Below are 22,595 nucleotides of genomic sequence, written 5' to 3'. Positions count from 1 at the left end.
CTCTACCCAAGGATGCGGAGTGACTGAGTAGGTTCAAGGCCAATGCCTATTTTCGTTTGACAGGGGAGTCAAGAATTTCTCGAAACAGGAGCTGCTAAGATCAGAGTGGCCACAATCTTACTGAGTGGCAGAGCAGATTCAAGGGCTGAATGGCTTCATCCTGCTCCTATTTCCAATGTGATTCCACTCTCGAAATTGAGTCAGAAGGTTGTGGCTTCAGCAAAGGAAAGGTCTCAGACAACCACCTCACCGAGGGATTGTTGGTGGTGCTGTCTGGTCACATGACCAAGGCCCTTTCAGGTAGGGAATAAAGATCCCACAGTATTTGTTCCGAAAAGAATAAGGGATTTACTCTGTTATCCAGCACTGTGGCACAGCAGGTAGAGCTGCGATATCACAACTCCAGGTTCAATCCTGACCTCCGGTGCTGTCTGTGTGGCGTCTGCATGTTCTCCCTGTCAACACATGGGATTTTTCCAATTGCTCCACAGCTCAAAGAGACATTCAAGTTCAAATTCATTGCCATGGGCACACATACCCAGGGTATAAATGCCATGAAAATTAGTTTTTTGCAGCAGCAGCACAGTACATTAATGATGTAGACAAACATAAGTTAACGTAAACTTAAATTAACATAAATTATGCATAACTTACACCTGTGCAAAAAACTATACAACAAAATAAACATAACGGCACAGACTGAAAGAAAAAAATATAGTCTGGGGTTTCTTCAACCACATGCTCACCCAGACCTCTTCTATCTCCCACCTCTCAGCTTATTATATCTTTCCCCCCTCCCCCCCCACCCACCTACCTTGCCCCTCTCACCTGGACTCACCCATCACCTGGACTCGCCTATCCCCTGCCTGCGTGTGCTCCTCCCCCTCCCCCCCACCTTCTTATTCTGGCTTCTGCCCTCTTCCTTTCCAGTCCTGATGAAGGGTCTCAGCCCGAAATGTTGACTGTTTATTTCCCTTCATGGATGCTGCCTGACCTGCTGAGTTCCTCCAGCGTTTCTTGTGTATTGCTCTTGTGTATTCCAGCATCTGCAGAATTTCTTGTGTCTCCTAGTCTGGGGTAGTGTTAAGGTCCATAGATTCCTCCATGAGCATAGATCCCTCAAGGTTGCCACCCAGGTCGATAGGGTTGTTAAGAAGGTATATGGTGTATTGACCTTCATTAGTTGGGGTATTGAGTTCAAGAGCCGTGAGGTAATGTTGCAGCTCTATAGAACTCTGGTCAGACCACACTTGGAGTATTGTGTTCAGTTCTGGTTGCCTCATTATAGGAAGGATGTGGAAGCTTTAGAGAGGGTGCAGAGGAGATTTACCAGGATGCCTCCTGGATTGGAGAGCATGTCTTATGATAGGTTGAGTGAGTTAGGGCTTTTCTCTTTGGAGAGGAAGATGAGAGGTGACTTGATAGAGGTGTACAAGAAGATAAGAGGTATAGATTGAGTGGACAGTCAGAGACTTTTTCCCAGGGTGACAACGGCTAACGCGAGGGTGCATAATTTTAAGGTGATTGGAGGAAGGTATAAGGGGGATGTCAGGGGTAAGTTTTTTACACAGAGAGTGGTGGGTGCGTGGAACGCACTGCCTGCAGAGGTTGTGGGGACAGATACATTAGGGACATTTAAGAGACTCTTAGATAGCCACATGAATGATAGAAAAATGTAGGGCTATGTGGGAGGGAAGGGTTAGATAGATCTTAGAGCAGGATAAAATGTCAGCACAACATCATGGGCCGAAGGTCCTGTACTGTGCTGTAGTGTTCTATGTTCTATGTTTTTCAGGCCGCTTCAAGAACCGACAGTAATGCCAGTCATGGTGGTAGGTTAATTGGCAACAGTACATTGCCCCTAGAGTGTAAGTAGTGGTAGAATCTGGGGGGAGTTGATGAGAAGGTGGGAGAATAAAATGGGATTAGTGTGGGATGGGTGCTTGATAGGCATTGGGGTCTCGGTGGGCCGCAGGGTCTGTATGCCTCCTGTATGACTCAGTGACTCTATAACGCTAACTAAATCTCACCATTTTGAGTTGGTTTCTGAGCTTAACTATTTACAGTACCTCCTTGGATCAGAAATAACAATAAAATATGGAACAACACACACACAATGCTGGAGGCACCCAGTAGGTTAGGCAGTATCTATGGAGGGAAATGGACAGCCGATGTTTCGGGTCAAGACCCTTCATCAGGACTGGAAAGGAAGAGGGCAGAAGCCAGAATAAGAAGGTGCCCACGCAGGCAGGGGGATAGGTGAGTTCAGGGGATAGGTGAGTTCAGGTGAGAAGGGGAAGGTAGGTGGGTGGGGGAGGGGAGGAGATGTAAGAAGCTGAGAGGTGATAGGTAGAAAGAGGCAAAGGACTGAAGAAGGAGGAATCCGGTAGGAGAGGGCGATGGACCATGGAATAAAGGGAAGGAGGTGGGGAATAGATGGACAGGTCATGAGGGTGGGGGAGAGGAAAGAGAAGGGGGGAGGGGGCCACAGGAATGAGGGGAAAATATGTAATTAGATTTAACTATATAAAACCAAAAAAAACAGGGGAACTGTGTGGCTAGTCCATCCACTTTTATAGGTTTCTGATGGAATTCAGGAAGAGATGCCGCAGAGATCAGACTGACTAATAGTAATGGGCCCTTGCTCTGTGCATGCTGATGGCAGGGAGATTGTAATCTGTGGACTGGTGTCAGCCTGACTAGTCATTGCTGGCTCCAGTCTTGGAATGTGAGATTTTTAAAACTCGTTAAGAGCACTGTTAAGTAGCAATGAACACACTGAAAACAGCACTCACTGGAGTTCAGAATGAAAGGAAACTAAACTACAAGGCTTTGAGTAAAGAGTAGGGCAGAGGGGCGAATTGCGTAGAACTTTCAAAGAGATGCCACAGGAACAGTGGGCAGATTGGAGACACAGGAGGCTGCAGATGCTGGAATCTGGAGCAACACACAAACTGCTGGAGGAACTCAGCAGGTCAGGCGGCACCTGCGGAGGGAGATGGACAGTCGACGTTCCAGGTCGAGACCCTTCATCTGGACTGAAAGATAAGAGGGGAGATAGTCAGTGTAAAGAGGTGAGGGGAAAGGGTGGAGCAAGAGCTGGCAGGTGACTGGTGGATTCAGGTGAGGGGGTGTGACGGGCAGATGGAGGAGGGGACGAGGAACTGAAGGTGATGGCGAGGAGAGGAAGGTGGAACGTGGAATCGAGTGAGGGAGGTGGGGAGGGCAGATGGGAACAGTGGGGGGGAGGAGAACCAATGGGAGGAACGTGTGAGCAATGGGCAGATGGAGAGGGTAGGGGGGAAGGGAAAGAAACAGGGTGATGGAGGCTGGGATGAGTCGATCAGATTGGCCACTTTCTGACCGGCAATATAATTGAAAGTGAAACTTTGGAGAAATAAGCAAGGAAAGTTAGTTTACCTGACATTCTCTCTGAGATGGTGAATATTGCCGTGGTAATAATTCTGATACACTTGTCCACTGTTGGCATGGGGTTACAGGCTTGGGGTTACAGGAAGACCAAGGAATTGATCGTGGACTTCAGGTAGGGGAAGTCAGGAGAACACGCACCAGTCCTCACTGAGGGGTCAGCGGTGGAAAGGGTGAGCAGCTTCAAGTTCCTGGGGTGTCAACATCTCAGAGGATCTATCCCAGGTCCAACATATTGATGCAATCACAGAAGGCACGCCAGCAGCTCTACTTCATTAGGAGTTTGAGGAGATTCGGTATGTCGCTAAAGACTTTGGCAAATTTATATAGATGTACTGTGGAGAGCATTCTGACAGGTTGCATCACCGCCTGGTATGGAGGCTCCAATGCACAGGTTGGCAAGAGGCTGCAGAGGGTTGTAGACTCAGCCAGCTCCATCACAGGCATGATCCTCCCCACCATCGAGGACATCTTCAAGAGACAGTTCCTCAAGAAGGTGGCATCCATCACGAAGGACCCTCACCATCTGGGACATGTCCTCTTCTCATTACTACCATTGGGGAAGAGCTACAGGAGCCTGAAGACCCATACTCAACAATTTAGGACCGCTTCTTCCCCTCTGCCATCAGATTTCTGAACGGTCCATGAATCCATGAACACTACCTTGTTATTCCTTGGTTTTTGCATTATTTATTTATTTTGTAATTTATAGTAACTTTTATGCCTTTGCACTGTACTGCTGCCGTGAAACAACAAATTGCACATCACATAAGTCAGTAATAAACCTGATTCTGATTCTGATTTGAGATTGGCAACTCTGCATGGCTACACTGAAGTCTCCAGGAATTAAAAAATTAACCTGCTGGGATCAACTCTGAGTGTGCTTCACAGTTATTGGGGTCTCGATGGGTCAAAGGGCCTGTTTACATCCTGTACGACTCTGCGACTCTATAATGTTCATTAAATCTCACCATTTTGAAATGGGTTCTGAGATTGACAATGCCTTTTTGGATCAAGAATAACACCAGAATTTTTACTTATGCTTAACCACATAAAGGCAGAAAATGGGAAAAATGTGGCTACTGGTTTGTGATGGAATACTATGATAACAATCATAGGATTTGAAAGAAAATTGTACACTTTCTCTTCACTTTCATTGACGGATTTGATTCATGGGGTTTTAAAGTATAGGGATGAAATAGGAAAAAATGTGGCTGAGGTGATGGGCTGTGTGCTGAGACCTAATGGAACGTGTTCATTAAAGTCTGCAAGCCTACTCACTACACCACAAAACGAGATCAGGCAGGGCTCCCTTGGTAAGACTCCCTCCATCCGTTGTGTCACTGTGGGGTGGGTGAAGTCATCACTTCCCACAGGAAGAGATTCCAACAGATATCAAGCTTTTCACCGAGACAGAAGAGACTGCAGATGCTGGAATCGGGAGCAACACACGAAACGCTGGAGGAACTCGGGGGGCAGGCAGCATCTATGGAGGGAAATGGACAGTCGACATTTCAGGTCGAGAACCTTCATCTGGACTGAAAGGGAGATAGCCAGTGTAAAGAGGTGAGCCCTGCTGGACATGACACTGGTCACCTGTCTACCTGCCTGTCTTCCACCTTAACCTGACCTCACCTGAACAGCTGCTGTCTCTGGTCTAAGTGGCAACAATTGCCACTCAGACCCCTGATCGTGCTGACCTACATTGTCTACTGGCCAGCAATGCCCTGATCTTACAGTTTGCAAATTCCTTGTGGCCTTCCTCTTCCTATCCCTGCAAACTCCTGCAACCCTGCAACCCATCTGAGATCTTGTACATCTACAGTGCTGACTGCTTGTACATCCTTGTCATCCCTCCCAAATCACCCCCTGCCCCAACCTCTTCTCTTTAAAACCTGTCTCTGTGATGAAGCTTTCGTTCACTTTCCCTCTGATCTCCAAGTGTGGCTGAGTTTCAATCTTTATTTCTTTATCTATAGTCTGGTGAAATTCCTTGGAATAATTTAATTTGTTAAAAGTGTTTTTTAAATTGCTGTTACTAGTACTTTGTAATTCCCATTTTAGTTTCCGACTGGAAGCTAAAATGGGAATTGTTGACCAGAGTAACAATCCTCTCAGTCACCTGACCATCTCTTGCATCAGATTCCAGCACTAATAGCCTTTATATTCCTGCTCATCACTCTCCAGTAGTTGGCTCCAATCTTGATCCCACCCCGCCACCCCACCGCGGTCCACCTGCCTCTCCATTTTTTTTTGTCTGCCTCCATCCATCATCTGCCTGCCTCTGTCTCCCATCTCCACCCCTTCCAACTGGCTCAACCTGCCTGTCCGTCATCCTTCACCCCTATTTAGTCCTCCAATCACCTCTGGCCCCTGTCTCATTCCCTCCCCCCTCTCCTCTTTATACCGGCCACCTCCTCTCTCCAGTCCTGATGCAGGGTTTCAACCCGAACCATCGACAATTCCTTCCCCCCACCACACCCCCCCCCCAACAGATGTTGCTCGACCCGCTGAGTTCCTCCAGCAGATTGTGTGTTGCTCCAGATTCCAGCATCTGCAGTCTCTTGTGTCTTCATTTCATTTCCTTCTCTTCCTTTTGTTAAAAGGAAGAGTCTTTTGCCAAATATCTGAAGAGAAACGAGCCAGGGCATTAACATTGTCCTTCTTTAGTCCCACCCTCCCACCATAGAGGCAGAGAAGCCAGCCACATGTTCCAAATTTTATCTGTCTTTCTCTCACGTTGTATTGGTATTGGTTTATTATTGTCACTTGTACCGAGGTACAGTGTCAAACTTGTCTTGCATACCGTTCATACAGGTCAATTCATTACACAGTGCATTGAGGTAGTACAGGGTAAAAACAATAACAGAATACAGAGTAAAGTGTCACAGCTACAGGGAAGTGCATTGCAGGTAGACAATAAGCTGCAAGGTCAAACAGGGTAGATTGTGAGGTCAAGAGTCCATTTCATCGTATAAGGGAACTATTCAACAGTCTTATCACCGTGGGATAGAAGCTGTCCTTGAGCCTGGTGGTACGTGCCCTCAGGCTCCTGTATCTTCTGCCTGATGGGAGAGGGGAGAAGAGAGAATGACCCGGGAGGGTGGGGTCTTTGATTATGCTGGCTGCTTCATCATGGAGGGGAGGTTGGTATCCGTGATGTGCTGAGCTGTGTCCACAACTCTCTGCAGTTTCTTGCGGTCCTGGGCAGAGCAGTTGCCATACCAAGCTGTGATGCATCCAGATAGGATGCTTTCTATGGTGCATTGATAAAGGTTAGTGAGTGTCAAAGGGGACATGTCAAATTTCTGTAGCCTCCTGAGGAAGTACAGGTGCTGGTGAGCTTTCTTGGCCGAGGCATCTACGCGGTTGGACCAGGACAGGCTGTTGGTGATGTTCACTCCAAGGAACTTGAATCTCTCAACCCTCTCGGCCTCAGCACCGTACTGATGTAGACAGCTGCATGTACACCACCCCCTTTCCTGGTCAATGACCAGCTCTTTTGTTTTGCTGACATTGAGGAAAATGTTGTTGACATGACACCATGTTACTAAGCTCTCTATCTCCTTCCTGTACTCCAACTCATTGTTATGTGAGATACGGCCCACAACAGTGGTACCATCTGCAAACTTGTAGGTGGAGTTAGAGCAGAATCTGGCCACACAGTCATGAGCGTATAGGGAGTAGAGTAGAGGGTTGAGGACACAGCCTTGTGGGGCACCAGTGTTGAGAATAATCGTGGCGGAGGTGTTGCTGCCTATCCTCACAGGTTCCTAAATGCCTTGAATAAAAAGGGTCAAGGAGGAAGAGCGGCACCAAGTTCCTGTTTATAGGGATATGGGCCAAACACTGGGAATTGGGACTAGCTCAAGTAGACATGAAGGAACTGATGGCATTGTGGTCAAGTTTGCAGACAATATCAAGACAGGTGGAGAGACAGGTAGTGTCGTGGAGGCAGGGAATCTGCAGAAGGACTTGAACAGGTCGGGAGAGTGGGCACAGAAATGGCAAATAGAATACAGTGCAAGGAAATGTGGGGTTATACATGTTGGTAGCACAAGAGTGATCCCAGGAATGAAAGGCTTCATGTATGAGGAATGTTTGATGTCTCTGGGCCTGTACTTTGCCTGGACATCAAGTTCAGAAGGATGAGGGGGGATCTCATTGAAACCTACTGAATATTGAAAGGCCTGGATAGAGTGGACGGGGAGAGGATGTTTCCATTAGTGGGAGAGTCTCGGATCTGAGGGCACAGGCTCAGAATAAAGAGATGCCCCTTTAAAACAGAGATGAGGAGGAATTTCTTCAGCCAGAGGGTGGTGAATCTGTGGAATTTGTTGCCATAGAGGGCTGTGGAGGCCAAGTCATTGGGTGTATTTAAAGTAGAGATTGATAGGTTCTTGATTGTTAAGGAGGTTAAGGGTTATGGGGAGAAAGTGGGAGAATGAGGTTGAAAAAAAATCAGCCATGATTGAATGGCAGAGCAGATTTGAAGGGCTGAATGGCCTAAATCTGCTCCTATATCTTGTGATCTTATGGTCTTATAGATATCTTGGTTGGCACAGATGAATTGGGCTGAAGGGCCTGTTTCTGTGCTCTATGACTCTAAGTCAGTCCTCCCAAGGTCACTGTCACCACTGAGGTATCTTCCATGGTGCAAAAGCCCTCCTCTGCTCTGATCTGTGCTCAATGCTCACCCCATTCCCCACCCCTCGTCCTTGATATGTGTTCTCCGGCTCTTTCTCGGTCTATCTATCTTTCCCTTTCCCTCCACCGTGTCCACAGAACTCCAGCCTTCTCGTGATGTGTCCAAACCAATGCAGTTTCTTTCATCACACAAACCTCTAACAATGGTTCATGGGTTCAAATTTCTTTTCTTGAGTGCCGCCGGGCCTTTTCTATCCCCCCAGAAAGCAGAGGCCTTGGTTTAGTATCTTATTGGAAGGGCGTCACCTCAGAGGGCATGGTCTATTCTCTGGGCTAACAGATTTATGTAAAGGAGGTACCATCCATGGAGTAGCCATGGTGCAGACTGAAGTAGATCACTGCGCCATCAATAGTAATAATGCTGCAAAGGTTTTGAATTTTAAAAAAAGCAGCAGATCCTCCAAAACCTCGGAGTCCAAGTTAGTGTTGGTGCTTCTGACAAAGAGATGCCAAGTTGGGAGATTTTATTTCCTCTTTCAGAGGCTGAGTAGCCTGACGTCTGCAAACAGCAAATTGGATTAAGTTGATTTATTATTGTCACAACTACTGAGGTACAGTGAAAAGCTTTGTCTTGTAAGCCATCCACATAGATCATTTCAAAAAGTAAGTACATCGAGGTAGTACAAGGGAAAAGCAATAACAGAATACATCATTTAGTGTTATGGTTACAAAGAAAGTGCAGTGCAGGTAGACAATAAGGTGATGAAGTACATTGTGAGGTCAAGAGTTCATCTTTAACGTACAAGAGGTCCATTCAAGAGTCTTATAACAGCGGATTAGGAGCTGTCCTTGAGCCTGGTGGTGCAGTGCAGGTAGACAATAAAGTCCATGTATGGTTCACAACCCAGGACAAGGAGGAGAGGGCAAGATCTCTCTGTGAGTCATCTACACCTGCTGGAGATCTTCCCCCCCCCCCCCCTCTGCTCTCATTATTGCACTGCCTGTTAGCAGTCCATTTTCCTGCCTTGCAGGAGGCACTGGAATTCATAATGACATCCCCTCCTGGTAAATACTGACTGAGCAGGGCTGCCAACTTTCCAACATTGCCGTGGGATCTCCTGGAAGGGTTAACCACCAGGGCACTGAAGAAAATTCATTGAGGCACTTAAAAAATGGAGTGCATTCTTAATTTTCATAAAAGAATTCTGACTATAAGTTCTAAAAAAACATTTGCAGATGGGAAAACAGGCTACTTGGCTGATGATCAGGAATTATCCATTTGCTTAAGGAAGATGCATTTTACTCATTCCGATTGGCCTGTGAAGGCTGGCCCTTGAGGATGGATGTGTCAGATAACCAATGGTTTGAGGCTGTGGGTGGGGCCATTGGATAGATGAGGTCATGTGACAAAGCATCCCAGGGAACCATTCAACCAGTCTTACTGTCAGCACTTTCAGTGTGAGTCACTTGAGAGATGATCTGTGGTAAGTGTGATGATGCTTGGAATTATTTGTTCATAAGGCTGTCCACTACTGTTATTTTCCCTCACTGTTGTACATGTCTGTTGCGAGGACTTCACCATCCACCGCATGGACCGGATGGTGGCATCAGGTAAAGGCAGAGGCAGCGGTGTTTTGCTTCATGATTAACTCATTGTGGTGCACAGATGTGGCGGCTGTGTCTCAATCCTGTTCCGCCGGCCTGGAGCATCTGGCGGTCAAATGTCGTCCATTTTATCTGCTGAGGGAGTTCTCCGCCGTCATCCTGGTTGCGGTGTACATTCCACCCCTGGCAAATGTCAAGTTGGCACTGGAGGAGCTGAGCACCGTGATCAACAGTCATGAGACAGTGCACCCTGATGCCTTCCCAATCATTGCGGGGGACTTCAACCAGGCCAGCTTGAAGAAGTCTCTGACAAACTACCACCAACATGTTGCCTATGGAACCAGAGGCGCCAACACACTCCATCACTGTTTTCGTTATTTGCACTACTGCTGCTGCAAAACAACAAATTTCACGACATATGTCAGTGATCATAAATCTGATTCTGATTCTGAATTGTTGTTTTCTAAATGGTACGAGGCCAGAAACTGTGGAGGGGCAGAGTTATCCACGGAGCCATGGATAGTTATTACAACTGAGAAAAAATACAAAATGAAGGAATTGCTGGAAAGACTCAGCAGGTCAGGCAGTATCTGTGGAAAGAGAAACAGAGTCGATGTTTCAGGTTGAACACCTTTCATTGGAACTGGGAAAGTGAGAAAACAAGTTAATGTTAAGTGACAGAGAAGGCGGGGAAGTGATGGGTGGGATAGGGAGACGCAGTGTTGAAATGAGTCACTTGCACTCTTTCCAACCTAACATATTGCATTCAGTGTTGACAATGTGGCCCTACTCTATGTTGGAGAAACCAAATGCAGATTGTGACCACTTTACAGACCCCCTTCGTTCCATCCTTGAGGGGAGACTGAGGTTCCAGTTACCTGCCATTTTCATTATCCATCTCACACCCACTCTGATTACTTGTCTGTGGCTTCCTGTACTGTTCCAATGAGACCCAACACAAGCTTGAGGAACAGCACCTCATCTTCCATCTGGGCACTGTGCAGCCTTCAGCACTGGATATTGAATTCAACAATATTCGGTTTATTCAACAATATTCAACAGAACTGGCTAGTTCTGCTGCAAGATTGTCCATCTATAATATTACCTTGGTTTATCTCACTTCACAGATACTGTTTAATCTACTGGCCATTTCCAATGTCCCCCATTTGGTTTCAGCAACAGTGCTGGCCTGCATTTCAAACTTTTGCATGTTCCTTTGTTACTCTTCTTGCTCTAACAGCCCTCAGTAGTCTATTAATCAGACAGTCCAGATGCAGTGTCTTAACCCGTATCATCGACTATCCATTTCCCTCCACAGATGCTGTCTGACCCGCTGAGTTCCTCCAGCATCTTGTGTGTTGCTCCATATTCCAGCATCTGCAGTCTCTTGTGTCTCTATTAATCAGACAGTTCTGTAAACACTGGGATCACCCTAGAGAGATTCCCTTTGTACTTTCCTTTCCTTCTCCACCTTCTCTGTAACTTAAACAAGTTTGTTTCCCAGTTCTGATAAATGGATCTTCAACCTGAAATTTTAACTCCATGTCTCTTTCCTCAGATGCTGTCCAACCTGTTGAGATTTTCCAACATTTCCTGTTTTCAGTTCAGATTTCCAGCAGCTGGACCTTATTGATCTTCAATCTGAGAAAGATATATTGAGCTTGGAGGGTATGTAGTGTAGATTTACCGGAGGTATACCAGGGTTAACAATGTTAGATGAGGACCGGTTACACAGTATTGCTCTGGGTATGGTGGTTTACAGTGATCTGATCTAACAGAGGTGTTTAAGATGATTAAAGGATTTGATAGATAAAAAGAAAATATCTCCTCCAGTGAGGAGATTAAGGACAATCTCAAAGCTGAGACTGATAGAATTCTTTATTGGTTTGGGTGTTAAGAGTCAGTGACCTATTGATGTTTAGGGTGCATAAGGAAACCATTCATATCCCTGAATCTGTGCCCAACAAAAAAAATCATTGGTATGAACCTCAGCCTACAGCCTTGCAGCACACAGAACATCAATTGCTCACACAGGTACTTTCTAAAAGCGATGAGCATTTATGCCTCCATGCACTCTTCCAGCCAGTGGGTTAAGGACACTATCAAATTATTGAACATAAAGGTGACCCTCACCAATTTTTATCGATGCACCATAGGAAGCATCCTATCTGGATGCATCATGGCTTGGTATGGCAACTGCTCTGCCTGTGACCACAAGAAACTGCAGAGAGCTGCGGACACAGCTCAGCACATCAAAGAAACCAGCCTCCCCTCCATGGATTCTGTCTATACTTCTTGCTGCCTCGGGAAAGCAGCCAGCATAATCAAAGACCCCTCCCGCCCCGGGCATACTCTCTCTTCTCGCCCCCTCCCATTGGACAAAAGATACAAAAGCCTGAAAGTACATGCTGCCAGTCAAGGACAGCTTCTATCCCGCTGTTATAAGACTATTGAATGGACCTCTTGTACGATAAAGATGAACTCTTGACCTGTCTACCTTGTCATGGCCTTGCACCCTATTGTCTGCCTGCATTGCACTTTCTCTGTAACTGTAACACCTTATTCTGCATTCTGTTATTGCTTTTCCCTTGTACTACCTCAATGTACTGATGTGATGAAATGATCTGTATGGATGGCATGTAAATCAAAGTTTCCCACTATACCTCAGTACACGTGACAATAATAAACCAATTTACCAATTTTGTCATGGAGCACAGGTGAGCTGAGGTAGTTTACAAACTCAAGTGACAGAATGTCCCACCTTGTTCCGATGTTCATTAATGATGTAGGTTAATGATGTGGACCAAGAGCTGGGAACTGCATTTAATCTAATGTAGGGATGGAAATGAGACAATGGGCTGAAGGGCTTTCTGCAATCGCTCTGCCCATGACTGCAAGAAACTGCAGAGAGTTGTGAACCCCAGCCCTGTCTATCATGCAAACCAGCCTCCCTTCTATCGACACTTCCAGCTGCCTTGGGAAAGCAGCCAAGATAATCAAAGATCTCTCCCACCCTGGTCATTCTCTCTTCGCCCCTCTCCCATCGGGCAGAAGATACAAAAGCTTGAGAACATGTACCACCAGGCTCAAGGACAGCTTCTATCCCACTGATATTAGTGGACCTCTCATATGCTAAATGGACCTCTCATATGCTAAAGATGAACCCTTGATCTCCCAATCTATCTCGTCGTAGCCCTTGCACTTTATTTGTCTACCTGCACTGCACTTTCTCTGTAACCGTAACACTTTATTCTGCATTCTGTTTTCCTTTTTACTACCTCAATGCACTCATTATGGAATGATATGTCTGGACAGCATGTAAACAAATGCTTTTCACTGTATCTTCTACCTGTGACAATAATAAACTAATTCCAATTCTGTGCTGTAAATTTCTGATTGATTGCCAGAATAATTTAACATATTTATAAGATGGGGTGAATTCTACCCTACTCAGTGCAGAAGGACTATTTCTGTGACTCCTCTTGCAAACGTACAGCTGCCTCATTGACCAAAAAAGTCTATACTGCCTGTGATTAAATTGCAATGCCTTGTTGCATTAGATGCTGCTGCAAGTAAGTCTTTCATTGCACCAGTGCATACATGTACTTGTGCGTATGGCAATAAACTTGACTGTGACTTTGAGAACCATTGTCTGGTGTCCCCTCCAATAATGTGTACTTCTTGGTTTCAATGAAACGTATGGTATTCATTTATTGATTTTTCACCAATAATTCACATTTCAATAATATGAAAAAATATATATAGTTCACTCGCAAATGTTCCTACATAAATACATCTGGGCAGCAGACAGGACAATCCATGCCCTGTAACGGGGAGTTCAATCCAAAGTCTTCAAATGAAAATACCATAGGTTGGATCTATAAATGATCAATGAGGATTTGTGTTTCCATTGATGTGGCAGGTTGGTGTTGGTTGAATGTCTTTGTACTTCCAACGATTGTACCTCAGTGGCACAATGCCAAAAATCAGCACAGAACGGTATGACAGCAAGCAAGCAGATCTCTCCAAGGGTCATGCATGACAAGGAACTTCAACTGAAAGGAAAGCTTCGATCACAGCAGAAGGATGCATTCAGTGCCCGTGAACACCATTTACACCACGGCTAGGTTTCTGTACAACACCAATAAACTCAAGAGAAAGGAAGAAGGTTACTCAAGTCTGAAATGATTATATATTTTGCTTATCAGGCTGGCGTGCAATGCAGTCCTGTAATAATGGTAAGAAATCAAACCATTCACATCTGAGCGAGATTAAACAATTGGTGGCAATAAGGTGTCGCCGGGCAGCAATGTCAGGGGGTTGGAACTGTGGCCAATAGTCCTGACAGCAAAGGCGTTACAATAACCGGATCCAGATAATCAGATACGTGCTTCCAGATAAAGCCTAGGAACTTGACCTGAGCCCGATGGGACCTGACAATGTGTATTGGTCTGGGTTCAGGTCAGATATAGGTACCGAGAGAACATTGGGCTTTGGATTGGATTGGGCCAACCCAGCGTAGTGCTTTATCCAGCTCAGGATGACTTGCTTAGTGCGTTCTCTGTTGTTGATCGTGGCAAATGGGACTTTTATAGGTTAGTACAGCGGTTGGCATGGACATGGTGAGCTGAAGGACCAGTTTCTATGCTGTACAACTCAGTGACTCTATGTAATCTGCATGCAGCTCACTGACTTCTTGTCTCTGTTTTTTCTGGGCTTCGATTGGGCATAGGAAAGGTTATAGGTACTCGGGGGCTCAAACTGGCTGTGGTGGGGTCCGATTTTAATTAGATAACCAAGTTGACCTCCAGAGAGGTCAAGGCCATCCTTCTCATTGACTCGGATCAGTAGGAATCCCACATTCCTGGAATGGGTCTCTTGGGAAAGGCTGACTAGAATTCATTGGTCACAGGGTTGATTCAGCACTGTGTCTTCTAAAGGGGTCCAATAAAATACACAGTGGTGGCAGTGAGTGAAGTCTTCACACAGACACCAGCTCCACTCCGTTCAACAGCCAGGATGCACCGTGTACCACGTCTGTTTCCATTGAGTGCTGAGTATGGTTTTTGCTTTACAATGTTAATCCAGAAGTGGACAGGAAGTTCTGAGGCAAACTCAGTGAAGCCCCGTACCACTAGAAACCCAAACCCTGATTTAGATATTGTGGCTCAGAACATGCTGTCTGATAGTTGCAACACATGCATCAGTACATTCTGGATGCTGCGTCCAGGTGAGTTCCACAACCTACTGAGCAGGGGAACTGGATACACTTCGTACCTGGCCCGTCGGCTGTACACCAGCCACAGCTGATACATGATATAAATATCATGGGATCAGCAACCTTCACTGGCAAGGCAAGTCATACAACGGGCCCTTCAACCCCACCCCATCCATGCCCACCATCAAGAACATTAAGTGTTTTTTTAACTTAACATTGAACTAATGTAAACTAAATAGAAAGGATTTTTGTTAATTTAATATTATTTTGAAAATTTAAACTATTTAAATGTTGTTTCCAAATGCCTCTGATTACAGGCCTTGACAAGTAGTGAAAAGACCTTTGATATCAGGCTCTGTCAAAAGGTCATTAGAGTAGTGTATGGGTGGGCCTTGGTTTCCAATGCCTGGGAATCACTGCCCACTCCACCCTGGAGGACAACCATACCAGTGATACCAGCAGTAGATTGGAGGCCAAACAGCTGTGAAAGGTAAGTGCAACAGTGGGTGAAAATGAATGCTCGGTATGATCCAGCCAACCCAGTGTGCTTCTACCCAGCCAGCACTTCACCCTTCTGTTTGCAGCAAGCATTTGGATAGAAGGATATGGACCATTTGCAGACAGAAACCATAGAAAGCATCCTGTCTGGATGCGAAATGGCTTGGTATGGCAAGTGCTCTGCCCACGACCTTAAGAAACTGCAGAGAGTTGTGGACACAGCCCAGCCTATCACGGACACCAGCCTCCCCTCCATGGACTCTGTCTATACCTCCCGCTGCCTTGGTGAAGCAGCCAGCATAATCAAAGACCACACCTACCCGGATCATCCTCTCTTCTCTCCTCTTCCATCAGGCAGAAGATACAGGAGCCTGAGGGCACGTACCACCAGGCTCAAGGACAGCTTCTATCCCATGGTGATAAGACTATTGAATGGTTCCCCTATACGATGAGATGGACTTGTTTGACCTTGCACCTTATTGTCTACCTGCAATGCACTTCCCTGTAGCTGTGACACTTTACTCTGTATTCTGTTATTGTTTTTACCCTGCACTACCTCAATGCACTGTGTAATGGATTGACCTGTACGACTGGTATGCAAGACAGGTTTTTCACTGTACCGCGATACAAGAGACAATAATAAACCAAAACCAATACCAATACCAAGAAGGGATTAGGTGTCATTAGCTTAATTCATTTGGCACAACATCATGGGCCCAAGGGCCTGTTCCTGTGCTGTACTGTTCTATGTTCAGGGTTAACCTTCATCAGTGATGCTCAGGTTGTTATGGGGATGGGGGCACTGTTGGCAATGTCATAGGTACTGCTACCATGAGTTGCCCTGCCAATTGTTTCTGAAAGCTTAGCTGCCTGCTGGGCCAATTCATGGGGTCCAGGAGCCAACCATGAGACATTGGGCTGGGCTCACAGCAAGGCCAGATGGGTAGCAGATGGGGGACGCTTGAAAGACGTTTGTGAATTATATTGGACTTTTACAATAATCAAACTTTTCTGTCCCAGGCCACAAAAGAGTAAACTTGTTTCTGTTCAGGAGGCACAGTGGTGCAGCTAATGGAGCCACTGCCTCACAGCTCCAGTAAGCCAGATTCAGTCCTGACCTTGGGTGCTCTCTGTGTAGAGTTTGCACGTTCTCCCTGTGATTGCATGGGTTTCCTACCACATACCAAAGGGACGAGAGTTGGTAGGTTAACTAGCCACTGTAAGTTACCTCTAGCAGACAGGTTAAGTGGTAGAATTAGGGGGGTAGATGATAATAACATGGGATTAGTGTAGATGGATGCTAAGTGGTCAGGGCAGACAGAAAGGCCAAAGGGACTGTTTCCATGCTGTTTAACTTTAATTTCATAATATCACAATCTCAAAATGTAGCCTCCAGTGCCTCATTCACTATGCTGCCTTATCAACTTAATGATACTAAATAATGGAAGTAGTGCACCCCCTCCCCAACTACTCTCACACCCACCCCGTCACACTGCCCCACCTTATACAATAAGATGGATTCTTGACCTCACAATCTACCTTGTTATGACCTTGCTACCTGCACTGCACTTCCTCTGTAGCTGTGACACTTTACTCTGTATTCTGTTATAGTTTTCACCCTGTACTACCTCAATGCACTGTGTAATGAATTGATCTGTACAAACGGTCACGTTTTTCACTGTACAAGTGACAATAATAAACCAATACCACCTGTGGTACATTCTGCAGATTCCAGGTTGACATTGTAAGCTACCTTAGAACCCACAGAATCAAGACATCCTTGACTCTGAGGGACCAACTAAGAAGGAGGAATCATTCTTTGAGGGTTTCATGAAACCTGAACTGTGGGTATCAGGCACAAATGTGCTTCCTGAGGGAGGAGCTCTTAAAGTAGCACTTAGAACATAGAACAGTACAACAGAGGAACAGGACCTATGGCCCACCATGTTATGCCGAACTAATTACACTAGTAATTAAATGCCCTAACTAAACGAATTCCTTCTACCTACACAATGCCCATCTCCCTCCAATCTCTGCACATCCATGTGCCTATCTAAGAGCCTCTTAAATGCCTCTATTGTACCTGCCTCCACCACCACCCCTGGCAGTGCATTCCAGGCACCCACCAGTCAGTTTATAAAAAAACTTGCCCCACACATCTCCTTTGAAATTAACCCCTCTCACCTTAAATGCAGGCTCTCTAATATTAGACATTTCGATCCTGGGGAAGAGATACCGGTTGTCTACTCCATCTACGCCTCTCACAATTTTATAAACTCATATCAGGTCTCCCCTCAGCCTCCGCTGCTCCAGAGAAAACAACCCAAGCCTGTCCAACTTCTCCCCATAGCACATGCCCTCTAATCCATGCAGCATCCTGGTAAACCTCTCCTACACCCTCTCCAAAGCCTCCACATCCTTCCTATAATGGGGCAACCAGAATTGAATGCAATACTCCAGATGCGGCCTAACCAGAGTTTTATAAAGCTGCAATGTGGCTTCCTGACTCTTGAAATCAATGCCTTGACTAATAAAGGCAAGCATGTCATACACTTCCTTTACCAACCTATCAACCTGTGCAGCCACTTTCAGGGAGCTCTGGACTTGGACCCCAGGATCTGAAGCAAAATACACTAATAACACCAAGGATTACAAGATTAAATGTTGGCCATTACTTCACTTACGATTACTCCACTTAGTGTAGTGGTTAGCGTAACGCTATTACAGCGCCAGCAACCCAGGTTCAATTCCGGCCGCTGTCTGCAAGGAGTTTGTACGTTCTCCCCGTGACTACGTGGGTTTCCTCCGGGTGCTCCGGTTTCCTCCCACATTCCAAAGGCGTACCAGTTAGGAAGTTGTGGGCAATCTATGTTGGCGCCACAAGCGTGGTGACACTTGCGGGCTGCCCCCATAACATTCTACGCAAAGATGCATTTCACTGTGTGTTTCGATGTACATGTGACAAAGAAATCTTATAGAAATCTTATACAGGCTTATCATTATAGGCACTAGATGGTGGAAAGCATCTACACTGGCATATGTATCTGTCCTTCTAAGGATACTATGAATGTAGAAATATTTCACACACTGGTTGTTTTTAGGAGATTGTCCTATCAATATTCACTGATTCTTGAATTGGGATGTCCAAGCCATAGCTGGTTCCCACTCCTAGGCCACTGCTGCCCGAACACCTCATCTGTATAGACGCACACATACAGCGAATAGGGCCAGTCCTGAATTGGAATCCCAAGACGTGTTAGCATCAGTCACTTGGGATCTGCTCAAATTAACAGCCGCGTCAACACCGTCAGTCGCCCAAGAGGTCACAGAGTCAAAGCGCTTGGGCAATCCAGTTCCACGCCAATGGATTCAGCCAGACAGAAGGATCGATGCCATTTCAAACACTGAATGCCTTCCTCGGTCGAACTTTGGCACCATTTCTCACCTGCAAGCAACAACATCAAATAATCAGGAGCGGCAGTGTGGCCAATCGTCTAGTCATACAGCACAGAAACAGACCCTTCAGCCCACCGAGTCCATGCTGACCGTCAAGCCAATTACACTAATCCCATGTTGTATCTCTGACCCCTCTCTCTCCTTCCTCCATCTTTCCATCTCCATCTCAGGAGATTCCTTGTCCACTGAGTCCTGAACAAGGGTCCTGACCCAAAATGCTGACCGCCTGCTTTTCTCTATGGATGCTGCCTGGCCTGCTGAGTTCCTCCAGCATCATTGTGTTTTTAACCCATTTTGTTGGCTCTTCTTCAGCTTTTCTGCTCCAAAATAAAGTAAAAAAAAGATGTTGAAAAAGCTGCAAACACTTCCTCATTTTTATTTTGCATGGTTTGCAGTTCAAACCTCGAGCATTTTACGCAAGAGTTACTCTCAGCACTCCCGTCAGCTCCCTGAATCGTGACATCTCTTTTATATCAAGTTGTGCAGATAACACAGTGATCTCTAAATAATTTAGGACTTCATTGCGTAATCCCCTTCCCAGTCTGGGTTGAGGACAGTGCACTTCTCAAACGATGATTTCAAATAAATGCTGTACTACATGGAACTTAGTGTGGCCATGCCATACCATATTCCATCTGCCATGGCCATACCAGCCATGGCAGATGGAATATAATGTGGACAAATGTGAGATCATCCACTTCCATAGGATGTGCAAGTCTGATTTCCAGCCTATGTCATTTGCGTGAGTTTCCTTGGGTGGAAAGCATAGAGCAAAGGGGGAGGAACTTTCAAATGCTCAGGGATTGATCGGAGCTGGTGTTTGGAGGGATGGAGAAAACCTTGTACGCAAAGCACTGGAAGATAACATGTAGGTGCAGCAAACGACTAGGGGAGCAACCAATAAGTTGGGCTCAGTTGCGAGACACAGGAGACTGCAGCTGCTGGAATCTGGAGCAACAAACAATCTGCTGGAGGAACTCAGCGGGTCGGGTGACATCTGTCGGGGTGGGGGCCGCGCAGGATTGGAATTGTCGACGCCTTGGGTTGACAATTCCTCTCCCCCACCCACAGAGACTACTCAACTCTCTGAGCTCCTCCAGTAGATCATTGCAAGGGTAAAGATATTTTACTGAAATTATAAAGATTCCTGGTGAGGCAGCCCTGGGAATATTGGATATAGGTCTGGTCTTCTCAGCAGGGAAGCTCATGTGAGTATACATAGGTTGGAAATTGGACTTGAACTTTTAGACTGGTTCTCGAAGTTCACCTACCTAAACCTAATATGTCCGTTTGCATCCTTTGGCAGGACACTTTCTTGGTACAAGGAAGGCAGAATGGAGATTTGATAGGAGAATGCAATGTGTAGGGTTTAGACAGAGCAAATGGAGACAAGCTTCAAAGGGTCAAAGTTAGAACCTTGCACAAGATGTATAAGGGGGCTGCTACCTCAAAGCTCCAACAACCCAGGTTCAGTCCTGGCCTCTGATACTGCCTGTGTGGAGTTTGCACGCTCTCCCTGTGACCGCGTGGGTTTCCCCTGGGTCCTCCCACATCCCAGAGACCTGCAGGTTGGTAGGTTAATTGGCTGCTGTAATTTGCCCCTGGTATGTGTGGGTGAGTGTTAGAATCTAGGGGATGATGGGAATGTGGGGAGGATAAAAATAAATGGAATTAGCGTAGGGTTGATGTTTATGGGTGCGTGATAGTCAGTGTGCACCTGTGGGATGACGGGGCTGTTTCTATGCTGTCTAAATGCCAGTGTCCCAGAATGCAGAACAAGTATCCCTGTCAAGTGACTGCTGTGGTCTACGTAGATGGTTCACACTACAGACGTGATGAGACACTGGTACAGAGGGACTGCCAATTATTCCACACAGTGAAGCAAAACCTTTCATACCATACTGTTACAATGAGACCATTTGCTTCAGTAGTCTCCTCATAACTACTGATGTAGCAATAGTGGGGAGCATTCTAACAAACTTCTACAGATATATTGTTGAACGTGTCCTGTCTAGTTACATCATGGTCTGGTACGGCAATTCAAATACACAGTAACACAAGAAGCTGCAGAGAGGAGTGGACTCAGCCCAATACGTCACGGACACATCCCTCCCCACCATCGGTAGTATCTACAGGAGGCGCTACCTCAAGAAGGCAACATCCATCGGCAAAGATCCCCGCCATCCGGGCCATGCCATCTTCTCACCGCTACCGTCGGGCAGGAGGTACAGAAGCCTGAAGTCCCACACCACCAGGTGCAGGAACACCTACTTCCCTTCAACCATTTGGTTCTTGAACCAACCGGCACAAACCCAATCACCTCAGTATAGCAACACTATGACCACTTTGCACTACAATGGACTTTTTTTTGTTCTAATTGTAAAATTTTGCATAATTTACGATTAATTTATGTTTTTCTTGTATATGTTGTGTTTCTAATGCTATGTGTCTGTGATGCTGCTGCATTGCACCTGTGCATACAAGTACTTGTGCATATGACAATAAACTCAACTTTGACCACTTTCTCTTGAGCCATGGTTGTGTGCCATTTGCAGGGGTCATGCCCAGTGTGGAAGTGTCTTCTGATGCACGCGACATCCTCATGGAATGCGAGCTTCTAAGCAACTTCATGAGCAAATCAAACTGCACAGAGCATGCAACTTGATTCACGGTTTGGAGAACCAGCCAGATCAAATTATGGTCCCCAATTTCAAAGACAGCACTGACTTTCCGATCTTCATTATCCATCATTGTTACTCTACAAAGACTAATTAAAACATTTGGATCATTTTACATCAGAGAATAAACCTTTCAATGATTGCTAACTTTGTGCTAAAATAAAGCAGCTAATAATAATTCACAGCACAGCTTAGAGTGGAAAGCCTTATATTTAAGATGATTACCATATCTTCGATCTTCAAAGACATAAGTCCCTGAAGGGGCTTATGTAGTCAGTGAGAATCACTGTAAAAAAAAGACCCTAATTTGTGGTGATGATGAGCTGAATGGTTTTTAATGTTTTAATTTGAACTTTAAAAGAGACCCAAATAGCTGCCTCCTTTCACCTACTTTGAAATGGCTCCTAATTTAAGCCCACACATTTTATTTTCCTAATTGCCACTTATAACTGAAACTGGAGCACGGAGAGCAATCATTAAACTACTGTTTCTGAAGCTTTAGGAAGAGATTTTCTTCCTCCTCCAATGTCACCTCCCTTATCCGCTAGAGACACCTTCTCAAGCTGGTGTCCAGGTCCAGTGTGTCAGCTGCCAACTCACCCTTCAGAGTTGTGTCAACAGCTACCTTGAGTGGCAACACAGCTGAGGCTAAACCTCAGTTGATGTGCACGTCTTTTCCTTAAGTCACACTACAATGTAGGTGGCCTGGTGGTGCACCTGGTGGAGCTGCAAGCCTCACAACTCCAGAGACCTGGGTTCAATCCTGACCTCTGGCGCTGTCCGTGTGGAGTTTGCACATCCCACGCATGACCGCTTGGATTTCCGCCGGATACTTCGGTTTACTCCCACATCGCAAAGACATGCAGGTTGGTAGGTTAAATTGCCTCAAGGTGTGTAGGTGAGTGGTAGAATCTGTGGGTAGTTGATGGGAATGTGTGGAGAGTAAAATGGGATTAATATTAATGGGTGCTTAATGGTTAGCATAGACTCAGTGGCCCGTTTCTGGATTGCATGTCTCTGTAACAATGTCCCCTCTCACAATCTAACCAACAGAAGAAGCAGAG

General features: G+C 45.9%; 1 protein-coding gene across 3 annotated transcripts in view; it reads right to left on the bottom strand.

The window, feature by feature from the left end:
* Window positions 1–16,858: 16,858 nt before the first annotated feature.
* Window positions 16,859–22,595, bottom strand: part of LOC127576880 (semaphorin-4G-like) — a 171,415-nt gene continuing 165,678 nt past the window's right edge. For all 3 annotated transcript variants that reach the window (XR_007957292.1, XR_007957291.1, XR_007957293.1), the window contains one exon: window positions 16,859–18,842. The gene's annotated coding sequence lies outside the window, so the exon portion shown is untranslated. The remainder of the gene's footprint in view (window positions 18,843–22,595) is intronic.

The sequence above is a fragment of the Pristis pectinata genome, chromosome 12, assembly GCF_009764475.1.
Source record: "Pristis pectinata isolate sPriPec2 chromosome 12, sPriPec2.1.pri, whole genome shotgun sequence".
Lineage (NCBI taxonomy): Eukaryota > Metazoa > Chordata > Chondrichthyes > Rhinopristiformes > Pristidae > Pristis > Pristis pectinata.
The sequence above is the reverse complement of the archived record's forward strand: the minus strand, read 5'-3'. Positions and strand labels throughout refer to the sequence as shown.